At 35.4% G+C, this 15,303-nt stretch overlaps 2 long non-coding RNA genes across 3 annotated transcripts; both read left to right on the top strand.

The window, feature by feature from the left end:
- Positions 1-1,669: 1,669 nt before the first annotated feature.
- On the top strand, positions 1,670-3,721 carry LOC135718375 (uncharacterized). Its single transcript, XR_010520736.2, has 3 exons — positions 1,670-2,069; positions 2,196-2,294; positions 3,597-3,721. It is a non-coding gene; the product is annotated as an uncharacterized lncRNA (long non-coding RNA).
- Positions 3,722-11,151: 7,430 nt separating this feature from the next.
- Positions 11,152-14,716, top strand: LOC135718376 (uncharacterized). Of its 2 annotated transcripts, none has more exons than XR_010520737.2 (7): positions 11,152-11,215; positions 12,164-12,244; positions 12,384-12,455; positions 13,072-13,164; positions 13,333-13,396; positions 13,463-13,561; positions 14,236-14,683. It is a non-coding gene; the product is annotated as an uncharacterized lncRNA (long non-coding RNA). The 2 variants fall into 2 exon arrangements; XR_010520738.2 differs by having other exon boundaries at positions 11,163-11,209; positions 14,236-14,716.
- Positions 14,717-15,303: the final 587 nt, after the last annotated feature.

Genomic DNA, 15,303 nt, shown 5'->3' with positions numbered 1-15,303 from the left:
GCGCCCCTGTTGCTCCTCATGCGTCCAGTAGGGGGAGATGGAACAACTAGGATACTATTTAAACAACCGTTTATGAGCACTATTTATTAATATTACACATTTAAGTGAAAATTGTATAAACTTACAGTGTACACTGCAGTCTGCACACTACGGAACCACAGACAGTAAAAAAAATCCATATCTGGTCATCTTGTTTTTTATTATTGGAGCTAAAAATAAGGATCATGGGTTTAAATAGTTTTGGATGATACGAGTGTATATTAGCATGTTTTCCTGTGGCATTTGAAATCGATTGGACCCGGAAGCGGCGCATGATGACGTCACACTTAACTATTTATATTTATTTATAAACTGTTTTATATACAAGAGACTGACTGATATATGATGTTGTGATTTTATATTAAGTTACATTTAGATATTAACAATATTTAGGCCATTAGACATAAACTGTGTATGGATCCTAAATGAAATATCTGCTGTACAATTCACAATAGGTCGTCACCCAGCAAGCAATAGCCGTCATTTCAACGTCTCGTTTCAGTATAGACCCGATATAGCCGGGCTGTGCCTAGCCCACGTCTAGCCCAAATAAACTTTAATTTGGTTACATATGGTTTTTGACAAAATAATTTGTGAGATGTATGCTATTTCATCACGTAAGCAAAGTTAACAGCGATTACAAGGTATTCGTTTCATTTCTTTAAAGTGTTTTACGTATCGTCTGTATGTAGACACAATTTAGCTCATAAATAGACCGACTACGAATAAACCACGTTTAACCCAGAAATAACCATGAATTTAATAACATGTTGTTTTGCCAAAATGTTTTGTGAGATGTATGATATTTAATAATGTAAACAAGTTCAAAGCGATTAAGGTATTTTGTTTCATTTCTTCAAAGTGTTTTATGCACCGTCTGTACTTAGCCACTATTTAGCTTACAAATAGACCGACTACGAATAACCCACGTTTAGCCCAGAAATAACCATTAATTTAATTACATGTGGTTTTTGCCAAATAACTTGTGAGATGTATGGTATTTCATTGTGTAAGCAAAGTTAACAGCGATTACAAGGTTTGTTTAATTTCTTTAAAGTGTTTTATGCCTCGTCGTACATATAGCCACTATTTAGCTCATAAATAGACCGACTACGAACAAACCATGTTTAGCCCAGAATAACCTTGAATTTAATAAAATTTTGTTTTTGCCAAAATAACTTGCAAGATGTATGATATTTCATCAGGCATGCAAAGACACCAATGAATTTTAGATGTTTGGTTTTATTTATCTTATCTGAATATCTGCTGTCACGCATAACATTCATTATTTGACCGTATTTCAAAGATAAACAAAATCCAGTTACAACTCCGAACCGCTAGATGGCAGCAGTACACAAACACGGGGCCAAATCTCACGAGAAAGGTTTCCGCTGTTTGAAAATCAACAACATCAGCGAGCAGCCAGGAGGAAAGCAATCTACCACACTCGTTTGGTCTTTTTATTTTCGATTTTATTTTACATGTGTTTAAAATTGATTTACTTTATTTGTTGTTGGAATCGCGACATTCTTAAGTTAAATTCTTAATTTAACAGTATAACGTTATAGTAAGTAACCCATGTTTTATAAAACCTAAACAGTACAACCTGCAATGTAATAAAATAGTGGAGGTAAATGAGTCTATGTAACGTTACACTGAAGATTAACATGAGTGATTTGTAGGCTGCTTTTTAGTAACAGCAGTAACTTAGCTAAGTTATTACTGTGTTGCTTACAGTAATGTAGGCAGTTTACAATTATGCATGCAGAGATAGATTGTGGGGGAAAGCTATTTTTCCATATGGATTTAACTTACAGGCCTTCAGTCTGTTGGAAAAAAGAGTTTTATTGTGTTAGTGAGGGAAAACTTGCAGGTCAGTGGGCATTAACCTTTAAGGTTGGTAAACACTTGTACACTGAAGCATACAATACTGTACAATTACTGACATAGGCATGTGCTATTCAGGTGTCAAAGCTGTGCGAAACTGGAGGGAGAAACTTGAGAGACCGTGCCGGAAGAATGCTGGACAGGTAAATTCTATAAATATGCAATATTAATCCGACATTGTGGTGTCAACACAGTCTTTCATGTGGTCACAAAAAATCAGAAAATATTTCAGTCTGCAACTGTTAACGACATTGTCTTTTGTATTTTAGAGTTCACTAAAATTCATTAATTTCAAAGTTCAACATGAATGGTGGTGGTCCACTGCAGAAGCAAGCATTTGAAAAAACATCACTTCTCAGTTATTAAAGGTAAGTGTGTTTGTATGTAGTTTAAGGCTGAATGGTGTTTCACAAAATAGTACTTTTAATATGACATTAGGTTGTGTGAGGAGTAATTGACGACAGTCCGGTACTGCCTTAATATTTTCTAAATATTAAAAGCCCCAGATTAAATTATTCTTTGCCGATACAACAGTTAACTCACCCATACAATATTGTTTAGATGTTTTATTTGTAGACATTTGACAGGTTTTATGTCCATAAGATTGTAATGTGAATATTATGCTTGGCATCTTAAAGGACAGGGTATTTGATTTTGAAAAATACTAACTTTAGCCTACACGCACCAACCAGAAGCACACTCCTATCTCATTAACCAGTAAGACTGACAAAGTGAATAACATTACCAAAATAACCAACATAAACAACTGTTTTTAATCCGAATTAAATACAGCACGTTTAGAAATTTGAAAAGATAAATATCATTACACTAATTCGTAAAGGAACACAAACTACATAAGCAACACGTTTCATTAAAAAAAATTTAATGCGTCCAATTAGGCATGGGCCGGAATGAGATTCTGACAGTATGATAACCGTAAGCAAAAATACCACGGTGTTGCGGTATTGCCATTGTGACACTAAAATGTGTTATTTTCAAATGTCACTCTGCGTATTAAAACATCAACTTTTCAACTGGACACAATACATTTTATTTTTAAGCAACAAACAACATTTATGCCAGGTAAAAATAAAGCCTTTAAATGATAATATTCTTTCAATTTTAAATGTAAACATGAATTCAATTACATGATTTAATTCACTTTGTGTAAACACAGTTCATACATTGAAAACGGTATCACAGAAAATTTTTGTGGTTTTTAAAACCTTGACTCTGAAAATCTCGGTATACCTTGAAACCGGTAACTGGCCCATGCCCATGTCCAAATATTGCATTCGGTCGGGGTTCAATGATTTGTTGAACGTTTTTTGGTCCTACGCCTTTTACAGGTGACACAAATATATAAAAATACACATTTAGACCACTTAACATAGTGATTGCTATCAAGACTTGAGGAGACTTTCAACCAGCATAACTAAAATGTTTCTCTGGATCAAAATCAGATACCCTGCCTTTAAGCCTCTTTTGCTAGTTCCAAAATGTCATTAAACACACGCAGAGAAACATGCACTTCTGTTAGTAATGAGAACGGTATGATTACTGTTGTTGACCTGTCAATGTTTATACATGACTTTTTCAAAAGAGAATGTCTATCACATTTAACATAAAGCAAAAATACTTGTCTCATGCATTCTTTTCATATTTGGCAGATGCTGTGTTGAACAACTTCCCAGCAACAACAGAACTGGAAGTGAAGGATGCAATGGGGGCATTTCAAACAGTCACCAGGGAGCACAGGGGGGGGGGTATAGAAATTAGTACAATTATTAAGTTGAAGTGAACTGAAGATAGTTTGTTAATGTTTAGATATTATTTCATTTTTAAAATTGTATTTTGTTATTTATGCTTTTATTTTGTTACTGTTTTTATTCTTTTTGTTAAAAGTAGTTTTTCTTCATTTTGTCTTATCTGAATTTCTATTGTATTAACAATATTTTTTGGAATAAATTGCATGATTGCATGTTTATGAGAACCTTTTTTAATGGATTAAAAAGAATTCCTTAGCCATTCTTTTGTTGTTTATTGGACACACACATGTAGTCGTTTAATAGCCGTCTATTTAACGGCTAGTCTATTCTTGGGCTATGATAGACGTCTACTAGATTTTCACTGACAGCCCAAAATTAGCCTTGTTTTAGCCTAGACCCACATTCACCGTCTATTAGACGTATATATGTAGACGTTTAATAGCCGTCTATTTGATGACTAGTTTATTCTTGGGCTATGATAGACGTCTACTAGATTTTCACTGACAGCCCAAAATTAGCCTTGTTTTAGCCTAGACGTCAGGGGGGTGTTTAGACGGCTACTAGACGTCTATTAGCCGCAAAATTGCTTGCTGGGACAGCTACAAAACATGTCCTACATAGCATTTTATGAAGACAAACACAATGTAACTTTTCTAAAATTCCAAGGGTCATTTAAAAGAAAGAGACAATATTGTGGTTCACAAAAAATTTATTAACACCATGACTTATTTCTTAACAGCTCCTGTAGATGACTCTCCTGGTTTGCCACTCTTTGAATGTTTTTTATCAAAGTGCTCTCGCTCACTGATAAAAAATAAATAAAGCAAAGGTTGAATAGTGTTAGAAACAATGGTTACTTCTAATTAATGACAGTTTATCGCATCAATCGTTTATAAATAATAAATGTATCATTATAATACAATCAACAACATAGCAGATTATTCGTATCGTATCGATAATTCGTATCGCTTCAAGAAGGTCTGCTGCTATACGGTCTGCTGTTCTGATATATGACTAGGCTCATACTAATATACAGCCTCCCCCTACTGGACGCACAAGGAACAACAGGGGCGTAAAACTGCCATGGCGTAGATCTACCGGCTCCAGGTCTGCAGCCTCCCCCTACTCATCAGGGCAGCACTGATTTGGCGACATTTACAGTACATTAAAAACATTAGGATAGGTAAAGAAAAGGAGCCGATCCACCATTGCAAACACAGTTTAGAACAAACAACAAGACAACAAAGAACAGGAATCAAACATTATGGTGACGAACATGTTAAAGTAAAAAAAAAGTAAAGTAAGTAAAAATTAAAGAAGAAAAACGATAGTGTGTGTGCAAATACTGTCTATTTCCTTTGTATAATTGTTTGAAGTGAAGTGTCCTGTCAAAAGATTTTCACGCGCATGCGCTGTTGTACGCAGTCTCAAATTTTGGGCTGCACGTGGATGGTCCACCCGGACCCTCCTCATGACGAAAATGACGTCATGCGGATGGCGCGCATACGCGGACGTCCCTAGTATACATTCGGCTTTACTGGAGCTGCACTTCATTCAGTTCTATACCCACCAAATATTTCTCATAGTATGATCTCAAGTAGGGATGCTCCGATCAGGATTTTTGCAGCCGATACAGAGTACAGATTTGTTGACTTTGTGATCGGACGATACCAATGCCGATACAGATTCTTCGAGCTGATATGCAAGCTCTTTGATGACTGTAACTGTTAACATGTTTTCCAGATAAATTAATACCACAGATGTTGCCTTTGTTCTATTACTTGCAGTAATTTGGTATATTATTGTTTTAATAGAGAATCAAATAAATAAGCACAACAAATATTTCTTCTGCAAAGAGATTAACATCTCTTTGAAAAGGTTTATGTCTGTTAAAAGTTATGAAAATAAAACACTTTACAGTCTGTATGAATTAAATATACATTTGTATAAAACACAACAGTACTTCAGTGAAGAGCAGAGAGTGATTTTATTAAGCGATGAATTAGGTTACTGTAGCTTTAAGACATGAGAGAGAGGTCAATCTGTACACGTGCACAGAGCAGCTGTGAGAAAAATGAAAGTTTAAACGGTTATTACTTTAAAACGCATGCAAATAATAACAGTCGGCATGAGGATACAATTGTCCGCAATAAATATGTGTTGTATACACTGTTTGATGGGGATGTGAAGATGTGTCGCGCTGTTAGGACCGGAGAACATCCTCATAAAAAATACACACATCTCTGTTTAGGCAAAAAGAAAAATCCAAATTTGCCGGTTCGCACATGAGCAACAGGTTATAAAAATGCTCGCACTGCGAAATGGTATGCAGCCGCATTCGGGAGCCCTATGATGACAAAAGTAAACAGAAAGATCAGTTCATGAGATCAGCAAATTTAGCGAGTACCGATCGAGTCATTTAATGCCGTTATTGGCCGATATCGATCTAAACCCCGATTGATCAGAGCATACCTAATCTCAAGCATTTATTAATTTATTAGCCAACATAGGTAAATTCACCACATAAAAAGTTACTTACAAAGTGAAAGAAGTCCACGAAGCAAAGTGAAATGAGACGTCTAGCCTACGAAAGGAGTGCATCACTTGCTGTTCCCAGATTTTTTACATTTTATTTCAGAAAATATGGCACATTGATGCAGATTAAACTACCCACCAGTATGTAACATGTACCAACCTTATATATATATATTATTAGCCATATATATATATATATATATATATATATATTTATATATATAAAGTAAAACACAACATGCACAATATTGCAGAAATTATATTAATCCACATCATCAAAACATCATTATAATAGTAAAACAGTGACCTTTAATTTGCTAAATATACACTTTTATTTAACTACAGTTCTTAATGTTTATGCCTTCAAAATGGGACAGCCTTCGCCGCGGCCCGGTGATGTGACTGACCTTCAAATATGGCCTTTGAAGGCCGCAGCCCCTAAACTGGGATGCACCCAGCATAGCTTATATACAAGTGACAAACAAGAAGTGAGAAATAAGTGAGTGATTAATACATTTTCTATGGGAGAATGCCACATTTAGTGGTTGGATGAATGGGAATTACACAATCCTTATACACCAGAGTACCCCGGACTACAGAAGAAACAAACTTCCATGCGTTTTTAACTAATGCGTTTTGACCACCTTGTCTGGCGGTTTTAAGTTTATGTCGAGTAATATTAAAAATGTAATTAGAATGACTCTCTGCAGATGTAATAGATGTAATATTAAATACAAAGAGGTCTAGGCATAGTCCTAAATAATCCACTGACCCTCAAAGCCCCTGTTTGGCATTTTTTTCACTGCTGTGAAATTAAACCACGACTAAAATATCATAATACAGCTGTTTAATTCTACCAAATGCCACCAAAATTAATAAAATGCCTGCAAACTTCAATATGTTAACTCATACATAGCCCCAATATCATTTATCGTTTTTTATAACATAAAATATTGAATAAATATCACAAAAATACTTTTTAGACAAAATATTTAAGATGGATGGCTGGTCTTAGTTGATTAAGATGGAAGTAGTCCTAACCTGGACCGGCTTGACTAGCTAAAAGTGGTCAAAACCACTCTAGACCAGCTTGCAGAACCAGCTTATGTTGGGTTTAGCTGTTTTTTGAGAAGGGCTGTGTACATTAAATCTAAATGTGACCTGCAGTTTCTGGGATTTGAGGATTTGACATGAAAGATTAAATGAATACTGGTGTGAGGAAATCAAATATGTGCTCCTCTAACTTATCGTTTTGTACATTTGTGGAAGGGTAGTCTTATATTTGCACTTGTTCCTCAAAATGTCTCTATGAGACTCTTATTTGCCAATAATTTATAAAAATTGAATTTTAACAAGCAGCTTCTTCATGTGTCACCCAAAAATGCTTTTTAAACAATATCGAAGGACTTCTGTTTATATATTCTAGGGTCTTACTGTCAGTAATGAAGTTTTTCTTCATTATTCAGTCAATGTCATCTAATTCAAAAACATTTGTATCTCAACAAAAACTCAACATTTTTCTTGGGAACCTGAAAGAAACCGAATGTTAAAATGTTAAAATACCCATGGTGGTTGATTCATCAATACATGTTACTGTATTTAAAGAAAAAAATAATGTTGTTGTCAACATAATCTTACACCAAAATTATTTATAGTAATCCACCTTAGAAATGACTCCTGCATTGAGACACAGCCCCTGCTTCCACTATTCATTTGGTACTGTATGTAATAGCTACAATTCACAATTAGTAAAACCTATACTTTATTCTGCTGAATGTGTTTCACTGTTAAAAATATCCTATTTGTACAACCAATTACTCTAAATTTGTTATTTGTTAAAAATATTTACACAGCTTTTTCACTGAAACCCAGATTTACGTGAACATTTTCATACATCCCCTCTGAGGACCACCTGACCATGGGTAAACATTCCTGGAAATTGCATTTTTAGGTCACAGAATGACCCCTGTAATCACATCATGTCACGCAGATGTCTGATGATGTTGCTGGCGAGTAAGTGACTCAGACCTTGGCAGAGCTGTACACATGTACAATGACAACAACATATTCTGCTGTTTCCCCAAATATATTAAATGCATGACTGGGGCAGGAGAGAGCACCGAGCACCGACTACAGCATCCGAATTACACCACTTCAGACCCAGACAGCGGTTTATTTAGGGGATGTGTAAATTGCCAAGAGCGGGTAATCTTTATAGTCATATCAAAACCTAGTGACGCGTTCGGCATAAGTAACCACGATGGTATTCTGCGTGAACGTCTGCAGAATAATCTTCCTAAAAATAATATCCAGCTAAAGGCCTGTTTTCCTCCACCCTCTCACCAGCCTTAACAAAAGCAGTTAAGACTGCTGGAGATCCGAACGAAATAGCTAATCCAACCATCTGTGAAGCTGCAGTCTCATAGACCTGGTGATTTTCAAAACGAATTACAGAGATCAACAACCTGAAAGCCGCCTAAAGCAAAGAGAAAAAAACAAACTACTTTACGCAGCAAGAGACAATATCTCACGATGCCATTACTGTGCTGAAGAAACGCGCTGCTTTCTTTCTTTTATTTATTTATTTTTTTGGCTACTTCATCAAGTGCTCCGAGCCATCGTATTTCATAGCGTTATAACATGATTCACATCAGAAATGGGTTGGGCTAGAAAAGGGTTCGCATCTCTGTGCTATCAAGAATCTTCTTATACCCCAAAATAGTACAAAAAATTTTTTCATCTATTTCAATCTCATTCAATGTCTATCATAAGTGACACATTTACATGTGAGCATTTTCCAAGTCCAGCCTGCATGTAAATGGATCTGTGCAGAATCATTTTTCTTGAGGCGTATGAATACAAATTTGCATATGGAAATATTAAGAAGAGAGGTCAAACAAAGTCAAACTGCCCGAAGTCTTTGTAAACAGCATGACGCAGTATTCCCATATTGTGTTAATGAAATATTGTGGGTTAAATATTGAATACAAATAGATACATCAGGAGAATTTGTTCAATGCGTCTACAATGGAGGTCAATAAACTTTCATTATACAGTATGTGAATAGCTGCCTATGCGTGTAGTTGTTCGTTTTTTAAAGGAAATTTTGAAATTCTCTGTGATAATTAACATCATTCCAATGTAGATGTTAATAAAGCTTATGGTTTTAAGGTGTTGTAGGCATTTTACTGTAGGTTGACAATTTTGTAACTAACTCTGTCAAAATAAGTCCAAAAAGGTGGATGGAGCATGAAAAAGTACTAAAAATTCACTCACTATCAAAAAAGGATGAACAAAAATACTTAAGCCTAAATTAAACAAATGACTTCTACATTATTAAATGGTGGCAGTCCAGTGTAGAGGTCTAGACGGGTCCAAAAATTCCCACCCGAACCCGATCAGACCCGCAAATGTGCTACACTGAACCGACCCGGACCCGTCTGTTGTTTTGAAAGCTGGACCCGGACCCGACCCGGACCCGTCTATTATTTAAAAGCTGGACCCAGATCCGACGAAGACCCGTCTATTATTTAAAAGCTGGACCCGAACCCGTCAGGGAAGACACATACCCGACCGGCAAATATTCTTAGCTAAATGTTATTAATAAGTCAGTAAAAAAGTAGCGAAAATTAAACTTTTTGTCTTACCCATAGAAGTTAGTCTTCTCCCTCCTTGTACCTGTCTGTGTGATGCACAATTCTTATTTCCAAGAAAGTTCCATCCATGTTATTCCTCTCTTGACAATTGAAATGTTTAATGCTTATTCCAGCTTTTAAAGTCCACTTTACAGTCATGGTGATTAATAACGCAGTTTTACATCGGGTCAACTTGCTTAATAATGTTTGCCCATTTGGATTATAATAACGATTGCTCGTTCAGTGCCATGGCTGCTTTCGTTGCTTGTTTGCTATCATCTCTGTGCTCTTTGAGTCGGGAAAACTTTAGATATAACAGCAAACGGTCAATTTATAATATTATTATAAAAATAAGAGAAGTCATTGCAAAATGCGCGGTACGGCGGAATAGGTCCCGCCTTCTAAATAAAAGAGCCAATTGTCAAAGGTAAAGTCATTGCGTCTCACTGCAGAAGCTCCTGACTGGTAGCCACCCAGCGGGCATATGACCGACCTTCAACGTTGAAATTTGGTTGAAATTAGGTCAGTTGTTTGTTCAACGTTGAAACAACGTTGAAACAACGGTGAATGGTAAACGGTTGAAAAAGGTTAATAAAATGCTTAAAAATCAACGTTGAAATTTGGTTGAAATAACGTCAGTTGTTTGTTCAACGTTGATTCAACGTTGAAACAACGTTGAAACAACAGTGAAGTAAATGGTTGCAGAGAGACATTAAAATAATGTTTTATAATATGTGAATCATTCAGAAAAATTTTTTAAAAACTAATTTTATAAAATTGATGACATTATAAAAAAAATATACAGGTAATAATTGACAAATAACAAATAATTGAATATACAGGTAGCGACGTAATCTCGCGAGATTACACGAGATTGGACTGTTTTAACGGCTGTCTTCGAGATCTTGCGTATCACACGAGAAAATGCTTCAGAGAAAGAAGAGGTAAGGAAATATAAGTCAATGTAAACGCATAAAGTTATTTTATTACATAAGTGGTATGACAAAAAAGCACGATGCCAAATCGGGTTTTTTTCTGTTAGTTGCGAATGTATTCGTTATAGTAGTTAATTTGCTAGTCCACGGGATGTTCCCGCCGAAATTGGACTTCGTTATTATGAATATTAATAAATTAATATGAGCTGTGTTTTTATCAACTTAACCACTTGGTTGTTTTTGCTTCAGAAAAGCAACTAGTTATAAATGTAAGGGCTTTTTTGGACAACTTCGGTGAAAAAGTGTTGATTTCGTAGTTCAGTCAGCCTAACTTATATCCGAGAGGTCTTACAGGCGCCACAGACACCTATCAGCCTTTTGTAAGGAGGAGCAGCTCGAGTGCGGTGCGGTCAGTGTAAGCTGCTTAGTTTCTCAAATTCATATTACTGAGAAAGTGTTAAAACTTAGATGAGATGTTGGTGTTTTATGGCTCACGAATTCGCAATAACGGATACGTATAGCAGTTCGTGTTAATGACATTAATCCAAACTTATTGATGACGTGATAACATGGGCGTCGAATCCAATATTAATCATGCTGAGGTTTTCTCGACGGGGTAATGTGTATAAATGCAGTTATAAAATTAAAAGGGACAAGATGGTCGACGTGACCCTCATGTTTCCATGGCAATCAGTAAATTACATGTTACGCTTATGATCGCACCTGCGGTCATTCGCGCAGTATCCATGATTTTAAGCGGCATGAAACACTTAAAGTCGCCATGAAACGGAAGTAGCGATTGCCTTATTTTCCCCGTGGTGACGTATATCCGAATGAAACGGCTTTTGAGATGAAATAAGGCAGGGCTGGATTTGAATTTGTCCATCGAGATCTGATTGGATCGTTTGAAGTTGGGTCGTGTTGCTAATTGCTAATCACTGCGATCTTCTCCCGGACCCCGCCCACCTGCCATACTTTTGACCGGAAGTGAAGAGAGATCGTTTTGAGGAGGGGAGGAGATTTGCATTTTTGATTAAAGATTATGAGCACACACGAATTTTTAAAAAATAATGAAGCTCACAGATAAGTCATTTGTTAATAATACCACACTATTAAAAATACATATATAGTTTTTCATTTCAATTTCATTGCGACTTTAAGTTAACTCCTTTGTACGAAAATATCATGTCGTGTAAGTTGGCATGTTCTATTCGAATTGAAATACATTGTAACGGTGTAATTTTGCTTACTTGTTGAATAGTTAGCAAGTTTTAATGGAAATAGAAAATATTGGTTATCTAGACAAATATGCTCTTGTTTTTAGTATATTTTTATAACTCTTTTGTAATGTCTTCGTTATCAGAGCCCTTCAAATTAGAAAAGTGAGTATGATCTTGTCAATGCTGAGATTTTCATGCATCAGCAGCCACTACATCTGGATCAGGTAATGTTGTGTTAACCCTGCTATTCTACAATATTTACTTAAATGCAGTATGCAAGTGTATGTATTCATGTTCTGATAAAAGTCATTATAGAATTCTCTTCCAATATTGCACTAATTTTACTTTTTATATTTTGTCAAGATTGAACAAGAAACAGACAGCAAGGGTTGTCAGATCAGAAACAGAATGACACACAAACAAGAAACTTCACAGGTGAGAATTGAGAGTGGCTTTTTAAAAACACCTGCTACTTGTTTCTCAAGACTGGTTTATCATTGTCATTAGGAAAATATAAGAAACTAATTTAGGATACAATGGTTACTTTTCAGCACAGCAATTAATTTATTTTGTATGCCACTATTCCTTCTACAGTATGTAGGCCTACATATTTCAAACACTTTGTTTTCAGTAGACAGAGACAAAAGTTAATCCAGTTTTCAGAGTGGATGGTGATGCAAGTTTTATAGAGGCTTCATATTGACAGAAAAAATGGGTCTTTGTGGTGGTGAATTTGACAGCATTTATTTGTTCTTATCTTTATGTATTTTGGGTTTAATCATAATTTTTTTAATTGTCAATGAGCTGCCACCTACCCTGGTAATGCACCACCAAGATACCATGTTGTAATAGAAATCTGTAATTTACCATTTCTTTTTTGTGAAGCGTCTCCCCTAAAACCTTACAATGCATTTAATATTTGTTTTGTAATCAGATCAAGTTCTACTAATCCTAATAATTAAGATGCAGTGTTTTGTATTTCACAATTTATGTTTTCTTTTTAAAAGGGGCTATGACTTGTTTTTATTTTATTATGTGTTTTAAATTGTAGGCAGATCAACATGCAATTTGAAGACGTGTGATAAAATACAGAGAGGTGAAGTAGTGTGTCTTTCCAGATCCCCAAAGCATTCCCCCTTAAAAGGTAATGAATAGTGTTATGACAAAAAATTTAAACATTCTTAATTTCTTTAAAAGTTGTACTTGGGCCACAGTTTTCTGTATTTCTTACCACAAGATTACATTTATATTTCTATACTAATGAAATATGTTTTTCTTTTTCCAAACTTTATCAAATGCAATGATCGCTAAGATGAGCCTGAAGAGGAGATTTGGGAAGATGTTGTTTCATAAGTCGCTTTGCCAGATCACCTGTGGTAAGTTTGTAAAACATATATTAAAAATAGGATTAGAACATCTCCTAATCAAAAGTTTTTGATCAGGTCGGGATGTCTGCTAACAAGATGCCTTGCTGGTCTGAGCGAGTTTAAAGTCTTACACAGACAGTCCAGAAGTTCTGAAGTCCATCTTCGATTTCATTGGTAAGGGACTACACACAAGGCTGTTTGACCCACACGTAAAGCAACCTGTCAGTGTTTGCTTTGTTAAGCATCTCATTTGGGCGTGTTGAAAATATAAAGTTAATATCACTTAAGCATTCAGTATTGGATTCATTTGTAACCAAATCGATCAGAAGCACCATTCACTACCATAGTATTCTTTTATCCTACTATGTAAGTCAATGGTGCTTCTGGTCAGTTTGGTTGCAGACATTCCTTAAAAAATCTTTGTGTTCATCAGGACGATTTAAGGTGTAGAAACATCTCCGCAACCTCAGTTGTTGCAAAGGGTCTGAATATGTATAATGTAAATATGATGTTTTCTTTTTTCATACATTTGCAAAAGTTTCTAAAATTCTGTTTTTACTTTGTAAAAATATCTAAACAATTACAGTATCATGCAACAACATAAAATTGAAAGTGAAAGGTGTATGATTTCTGAATGCACTGTAGATGATCTTAATTGAACCTCATTGTCATCTTCGTAAACACAACAGCTTTGTTCTTTCATCAGATGGCTATGCAATATTTCAAGTCAGACTATCAAAGAAAACGCATCTTGCCCTGATGTGCAATAACAAGATTTTTTTGTACATGGGCTAAAATGCAGCATTTTTTGAAAATTAAATATCTTGTGTTTTTTTCCCCCTCTTTAGATGCTGTCATCGTATTAAGTACAGCATGAGCCAGAATAGATGGGTGGTGGTGGCCATAAGAAGACTGTCAACTAAACCAACAACAAAATTCATATTTGCAGTTTTTCTTGAATAAAGTTTTTCTATTCAGATTAATAAAATTACTTTTAAACATGATTTTGTTTCATATTTTATGATTTTATTCTATATTTAGAAAATTCCACTTCTGCACTACTAACTGGAAACCTAACTGTTTAAAAGAATGTGTTTTTATCCATAAAAAAAAAACATTTTTAACAGCTGCTTTCATGTTTATTTGGAAAGGGTAGGCACCTGCCATCTTATTTGTCCACATTTAAACTTTACCTTCCTTAAGTGTTTAGTTTTATGAATGGGGTTGTACTGTAAGTTATGCGTAGCAAGTTGCATTCATATGATAATTGCATTAAAAATGACACGTTTATAGTAAATCATTTCGTGAGTATTGCAGTGTAAAGTGAAAATATATTTAGTGTTAAAAACAACAAGGCAATAGAAGGTTGAAATTGCGTCATGATATCAACCATAATTCACCTATGTTGAAAGTGTGACGTTGAAACAACGTCGTGATTTCAACGTTGAAATTTTTTGCAAAACCGAAAGGTAATCCAACGTTGATTCAACGTTGGTACCTGACGTTGATTCAACGTTGAATCAACGTTGAAATGCCGACTGGGCAGAGACACATTAAAAGAGCACATGCGCATTAGCTGCCTGGTTGGAGAAAGAAAATATTAACTTTTTAACGCAATTTTAGCGTCATAGAAAAAATGTATGCGACAGTTCATCTAAGTTTTTGTTGCTGATTTTGAAATATTTTATTTAAATGTGAGTGTGTGTTCTCCGAGTCCGATTGACCTCGGGTATTACCCACAATGTTAAACAGACCCGGGACCCGAAGTAATAGATTGAGACCCGACCCGGACCCGGCTGATCATTTAAAATATATAATGTAAAATATATAAAAAATATAAACGGGTCGGGTCCCGGGTCTTCCGTGTAGACCTCTAGTCCAGTGTGTGCTTATTAGAGTATTTTGTGGTGTTGTTG

Source organism: Paramisgurnus dabryanus, chromosome 11, assembly GCF_030506205.2.
Source record: "Paramisgurnus dabryanus chromosome 11, PD_genome_1.1, whole genome shotgun sequence".
NCBI lineage: Eukaryota > Metazoa > Chordata > Actinopteri > Cypriniformes > Cobitidae > Paramisgurnus > Paramisgurnus dabryanus.
This window is presented reverse-complemented; position numbering and strand designations above follow the sequence as displayed.